The sequence below is a fragment of the Dipodomys spectabilis genome, unplaced genomic scaffold, assembly GCF_019054845.1.
Source record: "Dipodomys spectabilis isolate Male_0828 unplaced genomic scaffold, ASM1905484v1 ptg000002l, whole genome shotgun sequence".
Classification (NCBI taxonomy): Eukaryota; Metazoa; Chordata; class Mammalia; order Rodentia; family Heteromyidae; genus Dipodomys; species Dipodomys spectabilis.
This window is the reverse complement of record NW_024870679.1, coordinates 41,057,885-41,075,074: the sequence shown is the minus strand read 5'-3', so window position 1 is coordinate 41,075,074 and position 17,190 is coordinate 41,057,885. Positions and strand designations below refer to the sequence as shown.

Sequence of the window (17,190 nt, the reverse complement as noted above, 5' to 3'; positions counted from 1 at the left end):
CAAACATTTCAACAAGCTCTTAGAGGGAGACCCGTGTGTATGTGTGTGTGTGTGTGTGTGTGTTTGTATGTGTGTCAGTGCTGGGACTTGAATTTAAGGCTTGGGAGTTGTCCCTGAGCCTTTTTTTTTCTCCAGTCCTAGGACTTGGCCTGGGCCTTTTGTGTTCAAGACTAGTGCTCCACCACTTGAACCACAGCACCACTTCTGGCTTTTTCTGAACAGTTTATTGGAGATTAGAGTACCACGGACTTTCCCACCCAAGTTGGCTTGGAACCTTGATCCTCAGATCTCTGCCCTCAGAGTAGCTAAGATTATATAAGATTATATGTGTAAGCTACCAGGGCCTGGCTGGCTGTCCTTGAGCTTTTGTGCTCAAAGCTAGCATTTCAGCTTTTTTAGTAGTTAATTGGAGATAATAGTCTCACAGACTTTCTTGCCCCAGAACTATGATCTCAGCTTGAGCCAGGGGTTCCCTGGGAGAGCTCTATTTTGATGGGATTCTCCCCTGCTAGAAAAGATTCTGTCTCCTGCTCCTAATCATGACTCTCTCTCCAGCCTCTGTCCAGCCAGAGCAGCTGAGTCAGACTCTGGTCTCTGTTCTCTACCCACACCCACATCTGCATTCACACAGTCACATTCAGAGGGTTCCTGCTTTTTTTTTTTTTTTGCCAGTTGTGGTGCTTGAACTCAGGGCCCTGGGTGCTGTCCTGAGCCTCTTTGTGTTCAAGGCTAGTGCTCTACCACTTGAGCCATGGTGCCACTTCCAGTTTTTGAGTGGTTAATTGGAGATAAGAGTCTCATGGGGAATTTTCTGCCTGGGCTGGCTTTGAACCGGGATCCTCAGATCTCAGCCTCTTGAGTAGCTAGGATTACAGGCATGAGCCACTGACGCCTGGCTGAGGGTTCCTTCTTAACAGGATTTTGCTTCTCACTAACAGAAAAACCTTAAGTGGTCTTGTTGGTAGTAATTTGTGTGTGTGTGCCTATTTTAGCAGTGGAAACTTTTTGTCAGACAAAATTAAGAAGCAGAACCCAGCCTAGAGCTGGTGGCTCACGCCTGTAATCCTAGCTATGCAGGCAGCTGAGATCTGATGATCGCAGTTCAAAGCCAGCATGGGCAAGAAACGCTGTGAAACTCTTATCTCCAGTAAACCAATAGAAAACCAGAAATGGTGTTGTGGCTCAAGTGGTAGCCTTGGGCTAAAGAGCTGAGGGATAGTGCTCAGGCCCAGGGTTCAAGTCCCATGACAGACAAAAAAACAAAACAAAACAAAAACAAAAAAACTTCGGGGAAGGTAGGGAGGGAAGGGATGGTAGGGGGAAAACAATGGAGGGGGTAACAATGCTCAATAGGAAACGTACTCATTACCTTGCTCATGTAACTGTAACCCTCTGTATAGTAGCTTTACAATAAAAAAATTTAAAAAAAAAACAAAAAACAGGCTGAGAGCTGAGATCTGCCAGACCAGCAGATATTGCCAGGAGACTCTTGTCTCTAATTAACCAACAACAAGTTGAACGTGGAGGTATAGTTCAAGTGGTAGAGAACTCAGCCTGAGTATAAAGCTAAGTGAAATCATAAAGCCCTGAGTGCAAACCCGAATATCACCAAAATGATAAACAAAACAAAAACAGGAAAGTATGGGCTGGGAAGGTGGCTCAGTGGTAGAGTGCTTGCCTTGCATGCATGAGACCCTGTGTTCAATTCCTCAGCACCACATAAGCAGAAAAAGCTGGAAGTGGTGCTGTGGCACAAGTGGTAGAGCTCTAGCCTTGAGCTGAAGAGCTGAGGGACAGCACCCAGGCCCAGAGTTCAGGTCCCACGACCGACAAAAAACAAAACAAAACAAAAATCAGAAAAGTAGAATCCATAGACACAGCAGATAAGAGTGGATCTGTTTTGCAACAGGCAGAGTGGGGACTCCCCTCTGAAGCTCCTAGGCCTCCCTGCAGTACCTTGGAACTTCTTGGAAAGCATTGGTCCTAGTGTGATACATTTACCATATCTTCGATCAACCTCCAGTCCTTCCTGCTGTACACACATATACACAGACAGACAGACATACAGACAGACACACACACATACACATACACACACACACACAGAGGCACAGGCACACATGCACCTGTTCACACAGCCTGTCCTTTGCCTTTCCTAAACACCCTCACACTATTGGCTTATCTCACACCTTTGTATTTGGGACTCTTTAGTCCACTTGCTGAACTCTTCACTCTACCTTCAAAGCTCAGCTCAAATGTCACCTCTTCAGGGAAGCCCTCCCAGTGTTTTGTCCTCTCCAGTCCCCAGGCTTCTGCCACATTTTACTCAGAACACACTCATCAAGCCATACACTGAGTGCCATGATTACTGATCTAGATATAGATCCTGCTGCCTCAGCCTCTCAGGTAGCTGGGACTATACAGATGAATATCAGCTGATTTTGGCTCTGATTTCAGATGAGCTCGGAGAAGCCTGCCTAAACCCACATGACTTATTTAGGACACAATATAACTAGAGCTGTTCATCTAAGACCAGTCTAAGAAGAGGTGAGAACAATGGAGGTTTCTGGTCGATAAAACTTCAAAGACATGGCCTGGGAATGTGGCTTAGTGGTAGAGTGTTTGCCTAGCATGCATGAAGCCCTGGGTTCGATTCCTCAGTACCACATACACAAAAAAAGCCAGAAGTGGCACTATGGCTCAAGTGGTAGAGTACTAGCCTTGAGCAAAAGAAGCTCAGGGACAGTGCCCAGGCCCAGAGTTCAAGCCCCAGAACTGGCAAAGCAAACAAACAAACAAACAATAACTTCTAAAACAGGCCCTGGAGTCCTGAGACTTCTGTTCAAATACTTGTTGTACATTTACTGGGTGACTCTGTAGAAATCATGCTGTCTTGCTTTTTCTCTTCAGTTGGAGAATCATCCTCCCTTTTAGTACCTTGCATACTGTCATACACTGTCAGCTTAGGGTACAGCATGGGAAGAACTGACACCAGTGCTTACTTGGCCCTACCTACCCTTACTTGAGAGGGTGGGGAAAGGAGATTTTATTAGGTTCATATCTCTTCAAGTGAGATAGTCATAACTTCTATGGTACCACAACTCATTATGTGCATCTCCCTAGAATATGAGTGTTAATTGACCTTATATATTTCATGATACCTGGGAGATAGATTTGAGGCTAGTCCTAGCAAAGAAGGAGGAGGAGATGGAGGAGGAGGAAGAGAAAAAGAAGTTGTTTGTGAAACTTCATCTCAACCAAATGGCTGGACATTCTTTGTCGGTCGCAGGGCTTGAACTTGGCCTGGGCGTTGTCCCTGAACTCTTCAGCTCTATGCTAGTGCTCTACAACTTGAGCCACAGCACCACTTCCGGTCTTCTGATGGTTAATTGGAGGTAAGGGTCCTACACTTTCCTGCCCAGGCTGGCTTTGAACTGTAATTCTCAGATTTCAGCCTCCTGAGTAGCTAAGATTATAGGCATGAGCCATTGGTACCTGAGAAAGGCTTATGGGGTTTTTTTTGTTTGTTTGTTTGGGCTTTATTAAAAAACTGTAATTTTTTTGTCTTTTCTTTTTCAGTACCAGGGATCAAGCCCAGGTCGTTGTACTTGCTAAGCAAGTGCTTTGCCGCTGACTAGCTCATGTTCTTGTTCCAATTACAGGGGAAGCACTCTAGCTGGGTGCAGTGGGGGCATGCCTGCCATCCCCAGTGACATGGGAAGCACAAGTAGGAGCATTACAGGCCACAGGCCATCCCTAGTATAAAGTGAGGCCCCATCTCGAAAATTACCAGCACCAAAAGTAGCTGGTAGCTCGGCATTGGTGGTTCACGCCTATAATCCTAGCTACTCAAGAGGCTGAGATCTGAGGATCGCAGTCAAAGCCAGTCTGGGCAGGAAAGTCCATGAGACTCTTATCTCCAATTAACCACCAGAAAACCAGAAGTGGTGCTGTGACTCGAATGGTAGAGCCCTAGCCTTGAGCTGAAGAGCTGAGGGACAGCTCCCAGGGCCAGAGTTCAAGCCCCACGACTGACCAAAAAAAAAAAAAAAAAAGTAGCTGGAAATGCCAGAGCAGGGAAGTTCATGAGACTCCAATTAACTAAAAAACTGAAAAGTGGAGCTCTGGCTTAAGTGGCCTTGAGCCCAAAAGGTAAGGGGATAGCCACTTAGGCACTGAGTTCAAGTCCCAGGACCAGCCCATAAAAAAAAAAAAGAAAGAAAAAGAAAGTTCAAGGCCCTAAATTCACTCTCAAAGTTAAATTTCTCATTGAACCTTTCTGTATCTCAAGTGGTAGAGCACCAGACTAAGCCATGTTCCTAGCCCAAAAGACTCAATATTAAAGCTTACTATGGGGGCTGGGAAGGTGGCTCAGTGGTAGAGCACTTCCCTTGCATGCATGAGGCCCTGGGTTCGATTCCTCAGCACCACATAAGCAGAACAAGCCGGAAGTGGGGCTGAGGCTCAAGTGGTAGAGTGCTAGTCTACAGTTGAAGAGCTGAGGGACAGTGCCCAGGCCCAGAGTTCAGGCCCCATGACCGACAAAAAAAAAAAAAAGCTTACTATGAATTTCTCATTTTCTGAAAGAGCAAACAATAATCCAAGGAATTCTCTGGGAAACCAGCAAGAAGGGCAGATTCTGAACTGAATGAAGGAAAATATTCTCTTCTCCTAACTCAAGAACCCTTGGTCAATAGCAAAAAATTTGTAGATTCTAGAATCTCTTTGATGAGAGTGTGTAATGCGGTAAGACAAACAAGGATGCTCACTGTCCACAGGGCACTTGGTCTGAGCACCAGCAGCTGGCTCATGACTGTTATCCTAGTTACACAGGAGGCTGAGATCTGAAGATCATGGTTTGAAGCCAGCTTGGGTAGAAAAGTCAATGAGACACTATCTCCAATTAACAAGAAAAATGCCAGCCTGGAGACAGGGGTCAAGTGGTAGAGTGTAGTCATGAGCAAGAGCATGATCCTGAGTTCAAGCCCCACTACAAACACAAAAGAAAAAGAGAAAGGGATAGGTTGGGGATGTGGCTCAGTGGTAGAGTGCTTGCCTATCATACATCAAGCCCTGGGTTCGATTCCTCAATACCATATAAACAGAGAAAGCTGCAAGTGGCACTGTGGCTCAGGTGGTAGAGTATTAGGCTTGGGCAAAAGAAGCTCAGGGAGAGTGCCCAGGCCCTGAATTCAAGCCCAGCAATGGCAAACAAACAAAAATAAAAACCTTTTCTTCCCCCAACTATAGACTTACTGATACACTGAACTTTTTGTCTATATTGCAAGCCAGCATCTCACCTGAGTTTCTACATGAAGAATATCCAGGTTGTTCTACTACAGATCATTGAGCACAAAATCTGTCAGAATCACTAGAAACATTCTTCCAGCCTTTTTCCCTGCCCAAGATTTGGCTTATTGGCAAAGTTGCATATGTTCAATAAAGGGCCTTAACTATAGGTGCCCACACAAATAATGTTTGAGATAATGTCTTGATTTTTGCTGGACTTCAATCCTTCCATTTATGCCTTCTATGCAGCTTGGATGACAAGCATATGTTGCTGCACCCAGCTTTTTCTATTGAGATGAGGTTCAAACACTTTTTTGTTCAGGCTGGACTCAAATTTTGACCCTGAAATCACTCAGTCTCCTGATTAGCTATGGTTATAGGTATGACCTGTGCCCAGCTAGTACCATTTTGCTTTTTTGTTTTTGCCAGTCCTGGGGCTTGAACTCAGGGCCTGGGCACGTCTTTGAGCTTCTTCTTCTTTTATTTTTTAATTAAAAAAATTTTTTTTGTCGGTCATGGGACCTGAACTCTGGGCCTGGGTGCTGTCTCTCAGCTCTTCAGCTCAAGGCTGGTGCTCTACCACTTGAGCCACAGTGCTACTCCCAGCCTTTTCTGCTTATGTGGTGCTAAGGAATCGAACCCAGGGCCTCATGCATGCAAGACAAGCACTCTACCACTGAGCCACCTTCCTAGCCCCTTGTTGAGCTTCTTTTGCTCAAGGTTAGCACTCAACCACTTCAGCTACAGCACCACTTCTGGCTTTTTCTGTTTATGTGGTACTGAGGAATCGAATTGATACACGCTAAGCAAGCACTCTACCACTGAGCCACATTCCCAACCCCTAGAACCATGTTTTTGTTTTGTTGTTTAATGCAGGAGATTAAATCCAGACACTCATACATGCTAAGTATATGCTCTAATACCCCCAACTACAAGATAGATTTATTTTCACAAGCTGGAAGTGGCTTAGATATAGAATTAATTCTGCTAGTTAATTATTGTCATCAATAAGAGCTATAGAGCAATTATTCTATTGAACTTCTAGTAGAAGTTCCTCACCAGGTAACTTATATGTGCCCAATGATTCTTTTTAATTTAATGAGTCTCAGCTCTTTGGTACTTCTTTTTTTTTTTTTTTTTCTTTTGTCGGTTGTGGGGCTTGAACTCTGGGCCTGGGCACTGTCCCTCAGCTCTTCAGCTCAAGGCGAGCGCTCTACCACTTGAGCTACAGCGCCACTTCCGGTTTTCTGGTGGTTTATTGGAGATAGGAGTCTCACGGTCTCTCCTGCCCGGGCTGGCTTTGAATGGCGATCCTCAGATCTCAGCCTCCTGAGTAGCTAGGATTACAGGCGTGAGCCACCAGCGCCCGGCTTCTCTTTGGTACTTCTATAAGCACTTTGCTCTATGGAGTTTTATTAGGGTGGAGCCTTACTTATGATGCTTGGCATTCCCTGGTTCTATGAATGTTTCTGGGAGTCTATCGTTCCCAGCAGAGAGGCTCTACTCACTATGTCCCTATTGCATTGTTTGTTTGTTTTTTTTCTTTCTTTTTTGCCTGTCATGGGGCTTGAACTCAGGGCCTGGGCACAGTCTCTGTGCTTCTTTGGTTCAAGGCTAGTTCCTTACCATTTAAGCCACAGCACCACTTCAGGCTTTTTTCTGTGTATGTGGTATTGAGGAATTGAACCCAGGGCTTGATGCATGCTAGGTAAGCAATCTACCACTGAGCCACATTCCCAGCCATCTTTCTTTCTTTCTTTCTTTCTTTCTTTCTTTCTTTTTCTTTCTTTCTTTCTTTCTTTCTTTCTTTCTTTCTTTCTTTCTTTCTTTCTTTCTTTCTTTCTTTCTTTCTTTCTTTCTTTCTTTCTTTCTTTCTTTCTTTCTTTCTGTTGGCTGGCTGTGGGGCTTGAACTCAGGGCCTCAGCGCTGTCCCTAAGCTTCTTTGTGCTCAAGGCTAGTGCTCTACCACTTGAGCCATAGCACCACTTCTACACTGTTTTTGTTTGTGGTTGTTGATTTTTGGTGGTATTAGGGTTTGAACTACAGGCCTGCAACTTGCTAGGCAAGGTACTTGAGCCCTGCTACTAGACTATGACTAGGTCAGTCACAAGATCTCTTGTTACACACTGGCAAAAGGCCTTTGGGCAGATTACTACACTGTTCTGAGTCTCTGTTAGTTATTGTGTCTGCAAAATGGGAAAAAAATAGACCTTGAAGTCAGCCTAACCAGGAAAGCCTCTGATACTTTTATTTTCACTTAACTACCAAAAAGCCAGAAGTAGAGGTGTGTCTCAAGCAGTAGAGCTTCAATCTTGAGCAAGAAAGCTAAAGGTGTAAAGGGACAGCCTCTAGGCCCTAGGTTCAAAACCCACTATTGGTGCACCCACATACCTACACCCTCACACACACATACACCAAATAGGAGAGTTTTGATGGGTTATGGACATTATATATGATACATATATGACCTCATGTAATACATGCTTGTTTATATAATAAGGACTAAATAAATAAGAACAATTGTCATTAAAAATCTTTTTTTTTTTTTTTTTGGTCATGAGGCTTGAACTCTGGGCCTGGGCGCTGTCCCTCAGCTCTTGGACTCAAGGCTAGCCCTCTACCACTTGAGCCACAGTGCCACTTCGGATTATCTGGTAGTTTATTGGAGGTAAGAGTTTCATGGAACTGGACACCGGTGGCTCACACCTGTAATCCTAGATACTCAGGAGGCTGAGATCTGAGGATTGTGCCCAGGCAAGAAAATCCCTGAGACTCTTATCTCTTATCTAGGCCCAGAGTTCAGGCCCCACGACCAACAAAAATAAAAAATAAATAAACTAAATTTAAAAAAAGTATACATCAGTAAAACTAAAGGGCTGGGAAGGTGGCTCAGTGGTAGAGTGCTTGCCTTGCATGCATGAGGCCCTGAGTTCGATTCCTCAGCACCACATAAGCAAAAAAGAAAAAAGCCGGAAGTGGCGCTGTGGCTCAAGTGGCAGAGCGCTAGCCTTGAGCTGAAGAGCTGAGGGACAGCGCCCAAATCCAAGTTCAGGCCCCACGACTGGACCCAAAAAATAATAATAATAATAATAAAGTGATCTCATTTTTCCTCATGATCTTTTTTTCTCTCTCTTTTTTCTCATGATTTTTGGCAGTTCCAGAGAGCAGGGTTCCCTGTTTAAAATTTACCTGATATGGGAACTTCACTACCATAAATGGAAAACCAGAATTACTAGCCATAAATAGAAGCTATACTCGTGATGCATGTTAAAATAAGTAAACTAACATGGGTAAATGTTCATCCATCATCCCCTAAAATCATTGGCACACATTAGTGATATAAATGTGATAGAAAATGCCATCTGCTAAGGAAGAACATTGGGCCTGGGTCTCTGTCACTTGACTTAAAAGGGCTACCACTTTAAACTGAGTACTGGTGGCTCACACCTGTAAGTCCTAGCTAATCAGAAGGCTGAGATCTGAAGATCAAGGTTCAAAACCAGCCCAGGCAGGAAAATCCATGAGACTCTTATTTCTGATTAAGCAGCCAAAAAAACAGAGGTAGAGCTGTGGCTCCAGTGCCAGCCTTGAGCGAAAAAGCCAAGTGAGAACACCCAGCTGCTGAGTTCAAGCCCCAGTATTAGCACAGAAAAAGGGCCACATTTTCTTTTCTCTTTCCTTTTTGTTTGTTTTTAGTTATTTGTTTTTGAGGCGCTGGGGATGAAATCCTACATACTAGGCAAATGCTTTACCACTAAGCTACAACCCTCCCACCCCAGCTGCAACTTCCTAATGGACCAGGATATTAACAATTTTTTTCTTTTTCTTGGTCCGGTTGTGGGGCCTGAACTCTGGGCCTGGGCGCTGTCCCTCAGCTCTTCAGCTCAAGGCTAGCGCTCTACCACTTGAGCCACAGTGCCACTTCTGGCTTTTTTCTTTTTGCTTATATGGTGCTGAGGAATCGAACCCAGGGCCTCAGGTATGCAAGGCAAGTGCTCTACCACTGAGCCATCTTCCCAGCCCCAACAATTTTTTTTCCTAGTTTATATTAGTCATATGATCGACAAAAGTTTTGCCAGGCTCTAATCTAGTGCTGAAGACTCAGAAGTGAGCAACCATCACAGACTTACCCTGGGTGTCACAGTTAATTTGGTGAGTCACTTCATTTTCACAGGAAGCTGTAAGACATGCAGCTCACTGGCTGGTCAGTAATATCTGGGTCTCCCAACAATGTAGCCCTACTGACATCTACATACTTGCTGGAAGTAGCATCTGAAATCGCCATCCTTACCCATTTAACAAGTTAACGTTTCACTTGAGCCAATAAATGTTAGAGCTCATGTACAGACAGGGAAAGACGCCTAGATACAAGCAAGTTACAGAGCAGAATGTAGAGTATAAGCCAATTTGTGGTTAAACATGTATGCGCAGGACCAGGTGCTATGCCAAGAATTATTTCTTGTAATTTGCATTTTTTTGAATCGTCAAATGTAACTCTGATAATACTCCTATAGAAGTAAGTTCTACTATTGCGCCCACTTCACAGATGCAAAACAGAAACGAACTATATGAAGTTATTTGGCAGGCTAGGCCTTGTAATAAACAAATGAGCGGTGAGTTAAACTCTGCTCTGACTCTCTCTGAAGACTAGGTTCTCAACCTCCATTTCTTTCAACAGACATACACAGGAAAATCTGAAGTATGCATACCAAATTGTTCTAGAAGTAAAATTAAAAGAAAATGAGTTTCTGTTTTCTCTCTCTCTCTCTCTCTCTCTCTCTCTCTCTCTCACACACACACACACACACAGAGTAGGTTTACTAACAGTAACCTCAGATAATTATTCTTTATTTATTTATTTTTTTAGTAAGTTGTGAGGCTTCAACTCAAGGCCTGGGCACTGTCCCTGAGCTTTTAGCACTCAAGGCTAGCACTTTACCACTTTGAGCCACAGTATAACTTCAGGTTTTCTTGGAGTTAAGAATCTTACTGACTTTCCAGCCCAGGCTGGCTTCAAACTGCTGTCCTCAGATCTTAGCCTCCTGAGTAGCTAGGATTATAGGCGTGAACCAGAGGACCCGGCTGATTTTTTTAATTTATTTATTTATTTTAAACTGGTACTTGGGTTTGAATTCAGGACCAAACACTCTACAACTTGAGCTAAGACCCAGCCATTATGCCTGATACATGATGCTCAAACTTTAGTATCCTTAAGATATGCAGGATCTGTGTGTGTAACTGACCATATCCCTTAAAATTCACTCTTCTTTTGTTCTTTCCTTCTGTTTCTTCCCACAAGACCTGTTAACTGCCTTCTATAAATAAACTCTGTACATGGGGAAAATAAACTTGGACAAAAACTATACAGTCTGGCTGGGCATTGGCAGCTCATGCCTATAATCCTAGCTTTTCAAGAGGTTGATCTAGGGATCATGGTTCAAAGCCAGGCAGGTGAAAAGTCCCTAAGGCTCTTCAATTAACCAGTAAAAAGATGGAAGTAGAGATATGGCTCAAGCGGTAGAGCCCTAGCCTTGAGCAAAAAACTAAGCAAGAACACATGGCCCTGAGTTCAAGCCCTGGTATTCACACACACAAACAGACACACACAGACACACAGACACTCACACACAAACACACACGTGTGCACATACAGCTGTACATTCTTTTTTTTTTGGGGGGGGGGTCCCATCATGGGGTCTGAACTCTGGGCCTCAGTACTGTCCCTCAGCACTTCAGCTCAAGGCTAGCACTCTACCACTTGAGCCACAGCGCCACTTCCGGCTTTTTTTTTTTTTTTGCTTATGTGGTGCTGAGGAATCAAACCCCAGGTCCTCATGCATGCAAGGCAAGCGCTCTAGCACTGAGCCACCTTCCCCGCCCCACCCATACATTCTTATCATCTCTCACACAAGATACCATGCTTAAAGTCTCCCTTCCAATGAAATGGGAAGATCCTCCTTGCTGGTTACCTGTTTATGCTGTAAACAACTCTTCCCCAGAGCACTGTGTGATTTCTGCCATCTGAGAGGCAGACAGTGGCTGTGACCCAATGTGTCACCTTCTTCCTCCCTGGATTTCCACATAAACAGCAGCTAGAGCTGCCATGGCTCCTTCATCTTCTTCTTTTCCCTTTTCCTTTTTTTTTTTTTGCAACAGAGTCTCACTATGTAGCCCTGGGCTAACCTAAACTCACATTCTTTCAAGTCTTTCCAGTTGAGCACTCACTGGTGGTTCGAACCTGTAATCCTAGCTACCCAGGAGGCTGAGATCTGAGGATTGTGGTTGGAAGTCAGCCGGAGTAGACAAATTCTCAACTCAACTCGAATTCACCAGCAAAAAGCTGAAAAATGGAGAAGTGGCTCAAGTGGCAGAGTGCTAGTCTTGAGCAAAAAAGCTAAGGGAAAATGTGAGGTCCTGCATTCAACCCCCAGTACCAGCACATCCCCTCCTCTCAAAAAAGAAAAAACAATGTGCTGGGATTACAGGCAGGCATGTTGCAAGCATGTCCTGTGAGACACAATCTTTTGAGGAGCATCAGCTACACAGCTCATCCTGACTTTCTACTTCTGTCCTTATCTCAAAAGCAGGTCTGGAACAGGCAGCGCTATGGGAAAAACAAAACTGTGTCAGGAAGTTCTGGAAACACTGGGCTAGATGAAAGGAATTGGACTTCTTCTCTGGGAAGATTAACAGGCTAGGATTGACTATGAATTCCTGGGCTAATTACACCTAAATCCATAGTGTGGAGACCTGATACCCCCCCTTTTTTTTCTTGGTGCCCCTTGGAACTTGAGCCCTTGGAAATGCATCTGCAGATACTTGAAAATCCATAGAGATGGACTTTTCAGATTTCATTCCTGGCTGGAGGTGTAGCTTAATGATAGAAAATATAATTAGCGGGCTGTGAATTAGATCCCTGGCCACCACCACCACCACCAAACAACAGGAACAAATAAACAGCTTGGCGCTGGTGAGTCAAGTCCTATCTACTCAGAAGATTTAAGGAACGCAGTTGAAGCTAGCCTGAGTAAGAAAGTCTATGAAACTCATATGTCCAATTAACCACCAAAAAAAGAGCCAGAAGTGGAGCTGTGGCTTGATTAGTAGAGCACCAGCCTTGAGTGAGAAAGCTAAAGGACAACACTCAGGCAACTGAGTGCAATCCCCAGTATTAGAACAAACAAAAATAAAAGAAGGAAAAAGAGCTGGGTGCTGGTGGCTCACACCTATAATCCTAGATCTCAGGAGGCTGATATCTGAGGATCACAGTTCAAAGCCAACCTGGGCAGGAAAGTCTGTGAGACTCATTTCCAATTAACCACCAGAAAACCAGAAGCGGCTTTGTGGCTCAAGTGGTAGAGCACTAGCCTTGAGCTGAAAAGCTGAGGGACAGCGCCCAGACCCAGAGTTCAAGCCCCATGACTGACAAAAAAAAAAAAAAAAAAGGAAAAAGATACCCACATTTCCAGGTGGTATCTTGGTTCCATCCTTTTCTCTTCACAATTGCTTTCCTTTTTCCAGAGTGATCTTGGCTTTGAAGCCATTAGTTTATGAGTGTATAAATTTGTCGAATCTGGCCTGTGTTGTAAAAGGTGAGCTTTATACACTTTGTAGAGAAACCAGAGTACTAGCCTGTGTTGTATGTGTGGCCCACTCTCCTGGCCTCTGAGATCTGTTCCCCTACTCTTTCCTATGATGATGTCTGTGGCATTTTGTGGTGTTTTGGCTATGAAAAGAGTGTGGGTGTGAGAATATGTTTTTGTGAGGAACTCTTCCTAGGCAGACCTCACAGCCCTGCTTAGAATCTAGCCTGCCTAAGATCTCACACTAGGAGCAGAAAACAAGATCATTTGCAAAAAAAAAAAAAAAAAAAAAAAGCCATACCACAAGTGTGGAGGAATAGGTGTTTCTCTGCCTTGCCAAGGTCAAGGATGCTTTGATAAGGGTAATTCTGGGTATGGACAGTCTTCCTCGTAGGCCTACTATTTTCTTTGCAGGGGAAGGAAGTGCCTAACTTCCTTTAAATACCTACTATGTGTCAGATGATACCCAGGACACATTACAGTCATTATTTTCTTGGACTCCCACAAGCACTCTGCTAGAGAAAAAATCTATACTAAAGTTTGTTGACAAAGCTACTCCCTCAAGGAATCAACAGAGCTTGGCGTTGATGGCTCATGCTTGTTATCCTCACTACCCAGGAGGCTGAGAGATGAGAATCAGGATTTGAAGCCAGGGCTGGGAACATGGCTTAGTGGTAGAGGGCTTGCCTAGCAGGCATTAAACCCTGGGTTCCATCCTCAGTACCACATAAGCAGAAAAAGCTAGAAGTGGGACTTTGGTTCAAGTGATAGAGTGTTAGACTTGAGCAAAAAGAATCTCAGGGACAGTGCCCAGGTCCTGAGTTCAAGCCACAGGACTAGCAAATAAATAAATAAAGCCAGCTGGAGCTGGAAAGCTCATGAGACTCTCACAGTCACTAAACTACACACACACACACACACACACACACACACACACATACACACACAGAGGGACAGAGACCAGGCCCTCAGTTCAAGTCCCAGGATTGGCACCAAAAAGAAAAAAAAGTAATCAGTAGACCTGGAATTGTTCCTGAGTCCTTCTGACTTTAAAATGCATGCTCTGAGCACTACCTTGCTCTGTGGGCTGTCTTATCTCTGGTTTTACTTTCAGATCTCTGCCCTTCCCATTCCAGGAACATGACCTAGGGATATTGACCTGTCTTAAGCACTCCTCAAAATTGGTCTCTGTTCTCAGAACTGCTTTGTTTCTTCAGAAAGCTTTCTATGGGGCTGGAAAGGTGGCTCAGTGGTAGAGTGCTTGCCTCACATGCATGAGGCCCTCGGTTCGATTCCTCAGTACCACATAAGCAGAAAAAAGCCGGATGTGGTGCTGTGGCTCAAGTGGTAGAGCACTAGCCTTGAACTGAAGAGCTGAGGGACAGCGCCCAGGCCCAGAGTTCAGCTCCCACCACCACCACCACCATCACCAACAAAAGAAAGCTTTCTAGATCCCCATAATGGATGACTTATCTTCTGAACCCTCTTCATTGTGTGTGTGTGTGTGTATATACAGGGGCTTGAACTCAGAGCCTGAGTGCTGTCTGTAAGCTTTTTCTTCACAAGATTCTCCCTCTACTACTTGAGCCACATCTCCACTTCCAGCTTTTTACTGGTTAATTAGAGACAAGAGTCTCACAGTCTTTTCCTGCCTAGGTTGGCTTTGAACCATGATCTTCAGAATTCAGCCTCCTGAGTAGCTAGGAGTATAGGAGTGAGTGATCAGCCCCCGGCCCTCAGCTCATAATCTAGGTCGACTTGGGCCTTTCTCCTTTGGAGAAGAGCCACTATCCTGAGCCCTGAGGGCAAGCAATCTACCAAATCAGCACAGCTGAGTGCTGGAAGGGGACTTCCCTTACCTGTCCAAGAGGAGATGAACCATAGGAGGACCCAGCATGCCCCCCAGCCTCCACAAGAGGCCTCAGGCCTTGGGACTGAAGACAGAAGAAAGGCTGGGAAATGCTGACTCGACGGAAAGTGTGTAGCATGAAAAGCTCCAGAGAGACAGAGGAAACCGGGAAAGTCTGGCTCATGTGGGACTGTCCACCCTCCCCCCCCCCCAAAAAAAAAGCTGAGGGCTCAGAGTTAGATTGTGAGTATGTGTGGGTAGTTGATGCCTTTCTAGGGTTCCATCCCTTAGGGCCTGAAGCAGGAATCTGCAGGACCAACTGGGCCACCACACACAGCTGGAGTTGAGGAGGAGGGAATGGGGCCAGCGTGGAGGATATCCTGAGCCAGGACTGGAATGGCAGTTCTCCAGATGGAAATTCAGAAGTTCCTTAACCCAGAGACAGTTGCATCCCTGACCAGGATAAAAATAACCTTTCCTCTTCCTTCCCTCATCATTCCTTTCACCTCCAACTTCCCAAAGTTGGGTCAGATTTGCTGGCTCTGGGAACTTCATCTCCAATGATAATCATCCACCCACTCTCTCCGCCACCTTCTCTCAAGTAATACTGGTCACGCATCCATCTGGTTGTTCTAGGTGACTTGCTTGGGAGATTGTCACTTAGCTCTACCTTAGGGACCAGGACTGGTCCCTAGGTCCTCAGACTCCATCACATGACCCCATTCCAGTGCACAAGTTGGAGGGTCTTGGCTCTGCTCCTGTCTTGCTGAGGGACTACAGGCAGTGGGTGCATTGCCCTCTGTGGGCCTCAAGAGCCTCATCCTTTGGACAGGGTACTAGATGGTGATTCCTGAAGACCTTTTAAATACCTAAACATCCACATGCACATGCTGGATTGCTAAATTCTCCAAAATCCCAGTGCAAGGCGGGTAAGCAATGGCAGACAGTATTGCTGAGGCAAGAACCACCACCTTCGCAGGAAAGGGGTGAACCAGCTAACCTCCAGCAGAGCAAGTTGGCCCTGACTACCTCTGCCCTGTGTAGGGCTCCCACCACAGCCCTGACCCCTGCTCCCATTGCTCCTTACCTGCCCAGCCTGTGACCCCCTGGCCCTTTCACATGGTGCTCCTGGCCTGGTTTGATTGCTGGGACTCAGTCTCAGTTCTACCACCTGTCTCCCCGCGCCCACGTTCCACCCTGACTTCCTGCCTCCTCTGAGCGCTCCACAGCCAACCAGGCCCCAGCAGCCCAACCACAAGCCTCCAGCACCCCAAGCTTCCTGTTGTCCTAGCCCCTCATCCTTCAGCCCCTCGAGGTCCCAGACATCTCCAGGCTCACCCTGTGGATGGCACTTAAGAGGGTCACAGATGAAGGGAGAGTTTGCCCTGCATCATATACCTAAGTAACAGCTTCCAGGCAGCACTGACCCTCATGAGCAGTGTAGAGCAGCCACAGCGTCACTTCACAGCGAAGGCACGCAGTGGGAAAGCTGAGTGGCCCTTTTGCCTCAGTCTGACCACAAAGGCAGAATTGTATGATTCAGGCAGAGACAAAGACAATACCGCCATTACGTAGTTACAGTCAAGACTATGAGTATTACAGTCAGATGCGAGGTGATCTGGTTGCTATGGTGGCTGGCAGAGCAGTACACCTGTCATCTTGGGCCACAAAACAGCAGCTCTTTTAGAATCACAAGGGGTACTGAGGGCTTACAGACAGAATTCCTCCTGCAGACAGACAGAATTCCTCCTGCAGACAGACAGAATGCTGACGACATGCTGGTTTCAGGAGGCAGACAGGACAACCTCATGTCTACAAGAGGCAGAGTGACAGTACTTGCTAGGCAGTGGACAGAACAAACCCCACTCATCATGACTGACCAGTGGGGTATTTCTAGTGCATACAGACCAAGGCAAAGCCACCACCCCAGCTGGATACCAATGGCTCCTGCCTATAATCCTAGCTACTCAGGAGGCTGAGGTCTGAAGATGGTGATTTAAAGCTTCCCCGGGCAGGAAAGTCTCTGAGACTTTTTTTTTCTCCAATCCTGGGCACTGTCCCTGAGCTTCTTTTGCTCAAGGCTAGCACTCTATCACTTGAGCCACAGGGCCACTTCTGGCTTTTTCCTTTTCTTTTTGCCAGTTTTGGAGCTTAAACTCTGTCCCTGAGCTTTTCAGCTCAAGGCTAGCACTCTACCACTTGAGTTACAGCGCCACTTCCGGTTTTCTGGTGGTTTATTGGAGATAAGAGACTCACAGACTTTCCTGCAATGCTGGCTTTGAACCAAGATCCTCAGATCTCTGCTTCCTGAGTAGCTAGGATTACAGGCATGAGCCACTGGTGCTGGACACTTCTGGCTTTTTCTGTTTATGTAGTACTGAGGAATTGAACCCAGGGCTTCATGCATGCTAGGCAAGCACTCTACCACTAAGCCACATTCCCAGCACCATCTGTGAGACTCTAATCTTC

At 45.6% G+C, this 17,190-nt stretch overlaps 1 protein-coding gene across 1 annotated transcript in view; it reads right to left on the bottom strand.

Moving 5' to 3' along the window:
- Nucleotides 1-15,899, bottom strand: part of Lck (LCK proto-oncogene, Src family tyrosine kinase) — a 28,787-nt gene extending 12,888 nt beyond the window's left edge. Inside the window, exon 1 of the mRNA XM_042683672.1 lies at nt 15,809-15,899. The gene's annotated coding sequence lies outside the window, so the exon portion shown is untranslated. The remainder of the gene's footprint in view (nt 1-15,808) is intronic.
- Between the last annotated feature and the right edge of the window lie 1,291 nt (nt 15,900-17,190).